This window comes from Belonocnema kinseyi, chromosome 1, assembly GCF_010883055.1.
Source record: "Belonocnema kinseyi isolate 2016_QV_RU_SX_M_011 chromosome 1, B_treatae_v1, whole genome shotgun sequence".
Lineage (NCBI taxonomy): Eukaryota > Metazoa > Arthropoda > Insecta > Hymenoptera > Cynipidae > Belonocnema > Belonocnema kinseyi.
This window is the reverse complement of record NC_046657.1, coordinates 103,759,897-103,765,272: the sequence shown is the minus strand read 5'-3', so window position 1 is coordinate 103,765,272 and position 5,376 is coordinate 103,759,897.

Below are 5,376 nucleotides of genomic sequence, written 5' to 3'. Positions count from 1 at the left end.
CACAACCACGTCTCAAAACCGTGAGATAGGTGGTTACAGTCTGTAAAGGAATCAATACGACGATCCAGCAAAAGCCTCGTGCACCCTAAGAACACGGAGCGATCCAAGATCAACCGCCTTCTGCATTTTTCCCGCAAGTGTTCTAGCATATTGTTGACACGCAGGGATGCTTTTTAGGTCAAGGCAAGTAAAAGCTTGGCACCTGCAAAAGCGCCGATGATAAGGACGATCAGTTTAACAGAATATTCCGGGTACAATCGTTGCAACTCCCTTATAAGGTCTCGATACCTCTCTTTCTTTTCATTCTCCTTGGCTACGATGTTTTTGTCAGCTGGTGCCGAAAATTCTATAACGAACATGGTTCGCTTCTCGAAGTCAAGAAGAAACATGTCAGGCCTCGAGTGGGCAACAGAAGCAATTGTAGAGAATATAAAGTTCCAGTATATGCGGCACTTCCCATTCTCGACAATTGACTTAATTTCCCTAGGAGCATTTAGAGGAGCGATATTAAGGTGAATGCCGTAGGAGTGACAGAGATGGTAATAAAGCACTCTTAGTGTCGCAATGTGCCTTTGAATGTAGGTCGTTCCCGCGTCAGTTGGACAACTAGATAGTATGTGAGGTAAATGCTCGGGGTGTGCATGGCACGCCCTGCAGCCATCATCGGGAATGTCTTGGCTCAAAATGTGGCGACAGTATGCTAAGCTGGAAATGACACCGTCCTAGCATGCAAAATTGAAACCCTCTGTACCAGACTTTAATCCGGGCGATTTAAGGAAAGCAAACGTTAGCTCACAATCCGGGCTTTCAGGAGTGAGTACTCGAGTACCCAGAATAATCCTGTTGTAAAGACATTCAAGACTCAATATTCTGCGACCTCCTTGACGGCGTGAGATGTACAGTCGCGGAACGGAAGACTTAAGATGCACGCTTTTGTTCATGTGCATAACCTTTCTTGTCCCGATATAAAAAGATCTGAGCTCGTTCTTCGTCCATGGAACTACTCCAAATGAATAGAGTAGTACCGGGACGGCAAGCATGTTCGTTGCAGATACTTTGTTCCTCGCCGACAGTTCGGAAGCCCAAATCTGTCGGATGAGACGTTTGTATCTGCTTCGGAGAGTATCCTTTATAGATGTCATATCCTGAATGCCTTTTTGGAGGGCCGGGAAGAGGTCGCCGATGAAGACCGTGCTGGAGGACCTTCGACTTCGACAAACACCGACAATGTGACTCGTGTGCGCAAAGTTTTGAACTCAGACCGTCGACTGAGTCGACTGACCAGCCCATTCGTTTAATTGTCGGGTCCGACAAGACATCGCAGCCGACTGGAAGTTGCACCACGACAACGCCCCGGCTTACACCGCCTTTCTTGTGAACAGCTGCCTGACCAAGGCCCGCATCCCAACGCTTCCGCAGCCGCCATACAGTCCAGATGTGGCCCCTCAGACTTTTTTTTGTTTCCTCGCCTGAAAAGGCCGATGAAAGGCAAGCATTTTGATACGACAGAGGGGATCCAAGCAGCATGCACTGCGGCGCTCAAGGCTATTCCGGAGAATGGCTTCTGTGACGCCTTCAATGCTTGGACATCGCGCTGGCAGCGCTACATCGACGCAGAAGGAGCCTATTTTGAAAGTTTTTAAAGAATTGTAACGAATGGCTCAATAAATTTTTTTTAATCGACTCAGTCCTATTACTTTTCGGACAAACCCTGTATACACATAATGTGAACATTATTTGAATGTTACGTTGAAAGTAATTGAATCATGTTTTTTCTTTTGTGAATTGTTTAATTCATTAAGAACTGATTCTACTAAAAGTTACATTTTCTTGACTCAGTTTCAAAGCTTAAGATTAAATAAAAATTTTTTTAATAAAATGTCAAATAAGAAAAAATATATGAAGTTAAAGTTTTTGAAATGTTTTATAACAGAATTATATTTTAATGGCTTTTCTGGTGTATAATTTTCAATTGATTGTTGGCTAATTAACATTTTCTGATAATTGAAGTAAATAAATATTAAAACTTAGTTCCTGAAATTTAAGTAACATAATTTAATTATTGACTTAAATATTATATAATGGAGTATTGAATATAATTTGAATATTAAAAATTAATTTAAATTTGCAATTATATTATTTCAATTAGATAATTTTTCAAATGATTCTGATGTACTGAAATGTGTATTTGCATTCAATTTTTCAAATCATATAAAAATAGGTTTGATTTATTTCTGAAATTAGTATCAAAAGTTACCAATAAAACAAATTTTCAAAAATGAATGTGATATGAAAAAACAAGTGTTTTCTTTTTTTACATCTGGGTAATCGATTCTTTTTTTAATTTTTAAAGCGACAAGTAAAATAAAATTATCGAAAGAACTTATTTTAAAAATTAGAACAATAGAAGCGTCTTAATAATTTTGAAAGATTTTAAGAATAATTTTCTTTAAACAGTTATGGGAAAATTTTAAGCAGTTAATAATTAATTATGAAATAATAATTTTTAATTTTAAATATTTCAAAATTGTTAAGAAATAATATCGAAGATTTTAATAAAATTATTTCCATTTGCCGTGATTTAATTCTAATTTAGGTAAAATTAATTTTTTAGGGCGTCAAGAGCAGGAAAAATATACAGTTTAGATTCATGGAAACATTCAAAACAATTTTTTACTAATGAGTTCTAAGAGCTCATTAAAAAATATTCAAAAACTTTACATATTATTTTATAAAATAAAAAAAGAGTTAACAAGTCTTTAAAGCAATATCGTGCCAAAATAAATAATTTTAGAACAAATTTTAGCCAATTTAAGAGATATTTACAAGTTTTAACACCATTAAAAAACAATACAAATTTATGAGATATTTTAGGACTTTTTCGAAAATTCAGGATAATGACATAAATTCTTTAGGTTCCCAAAACAATTTGTTAAGACTTTTTAATTTAAGAAATGAGCTTTAGCAGAAAATTCGAAAAAGATTTTAAAACATCAAATATTTACTTAAATTTCTTGAAAGAGTAGCAGATTTTAAAGCAAAATGTTTCAATTTTGTAACATTAAAAAATAAAAAATAAAAAATAAATTAAACCATGACATTCTATAAGTATTGCGAAAATTTACAAGAATGAAGCAGATTTTAAACTGCAGAAGATTTTAAAAAATGCAGATTGGTGTGAAAGTTCTTGAACAAAAAGAAATTCAGAGGTTAAAAACTCAAACGTCTGGACACTAATGTTTTTTTTTCAAATTAAAATTTGTGAACAAAATGTGTAAAAAACTGAAAATCCATATGATAAAGTATCACATGCCCTTAATTAGAATAACTTTAAAAGGTCTCAAGTGAATAAATTAATGTTATTCAAGTTTTTAGGAAAATTGGGGATATTTTGAGGCAGCAATTTAAATTTTAAATAACTTTTCTAAAATAAAAAAAAAAAAATTCCAATCAGATGAAAATATTTTTAAGAATTTAAGAAGTTTTGTGTAGATATTTAACTCTAAAATATATTTAATTCTATTTCATTCTAAAATTCAGAACTTTTCCTATTATTTTGTAAAATCCCGTAAAATTTATATTTTTCATAATCTAAATTTTTTTTTGGCGAATCTGAAGTATTCACAAATAATTTATAATTTGTAAAATTCTGTAAAACAAAATATATATTTTTTCAATCTTCTGTATTCTTTTTTTGACACATCTTGAATATTTAAAAATCTGTCATAATTGTTTCATAAAAATGATAATACTTACATAATTCTTTGATAAAAAGCTGATACTTCTTTCCTTGTAAATAAATTCAAAATGTGTGTAACTAAACAAATATCAAAAAAGCATTGTTGTGTTACGTCAAAATATTGTTTAATTTATTTCTATACCGCACTTCATCCTAAAAATCTATTTTTATTCACAAAACATCTGTTAAGTTTTTGAAAATAATACAAGAAAAATGTATTACACAACTGCAGTTAGGATGTGGAAAAGTAAACGTGTTTAAAATAACGTTAAGGAATATGTGACCGTCTCATAAAAATAGTACTCGTACATTTTACGATGCATTGATACACTGAATTCATTCTTTGAGAATCTAATTTTAAGAAGAATATAAGTCTTCAGAAAATTTTAACATATAAATTGTTATTAGAAAACTGAGCAAATTATAAAAATAAGCGCGCGCGTGCGCGCGCACATAATAATCTAGTATATATATATAACAACAATAACAATAGCAACAATGACAACACCAAACATAGTTGTAGTAAGTGTGGTTCAAAACAACTGAACGCGCAGGACTCCCGACAATGGGTCGGCCAACAGTGCCGACCAATCTAGAGCTGGGGGAGCCAATGAAAATGGATTCAATGCGATGGATCGGTGAGATCTCGTGACCTTTGGGTGGACGGAGCAACTGAATCACGACTTGCTAGACTGCTACGGTGCAAGTGTGGCCCGTGAACGGGGTTACATGGCACGGCTGCATGCTCTGTGGTGTGAGAACCACCCTGAGCTATCGCACTTTTCGCAGCAACGTCTGCGCAACCATGCTGAACTACTCCGTAAAAGGGGTTATGAAAGCGGAACGCCTACTCTACTACAGCTGGAACAAGCCGGCAACAAAGAAAGAGAGGCGACACTAAGACCAACCGCGGGCAGGCATCCAATAGATGAAGAGTGATGCTTTACGACCCGGAGAAACATCAACACCAAGGTTTCTCTCAAGCCTAAAGATCTGGCTGAAAAGGATGACGAGCTTCGTGGACATTTTTCCGGTGAATCCGACCTCTGGGCTATCAATTATTGTGTGTATAATGCAGCGGGAACTTTGGTCGATGCGAACAGTAAAACAAAACCAACGGCTGATCATAAGACCAAAAGACGAATGCATCAACTTGCCATAAAGATAAGCTGGGCAAGACAGTACGCGTCCCGCATTCAATGTGTGATTGACTACATCACATCTGGCAAGAATTTTACCGCCAAGGTTCGAACGTTCGCGCGCGAACTCCGGACCCGTTATCACACACTTAACATGTCAAAGCTGCTGACCATCAGGCAGCATATTGTTGAGAGAATACGGATACTATCTGACGCTAAGAGAAGTATAGAGCGGAGGGAGAGGTGGATCAGAGAAAATCAACAGTTTCTCTCTGACCCATCTCGAATCTTCCAACACCCTCCAGTTACTGTCGAACACCCACCCAAACCAGAGGAAGTCGAAGTATTTTGGAGAGAAGTCTACGAAGTTCAGCATAGACTGCACGAAGACTCAGGAAATATAAATAGCTTCAAGTAGTTATGTGTTGCCCTCATAACACCTGATAAAGAATGCCCACCCATCACTACCGAGGAGGTGAAAAAAGTATTAAGAGGGAT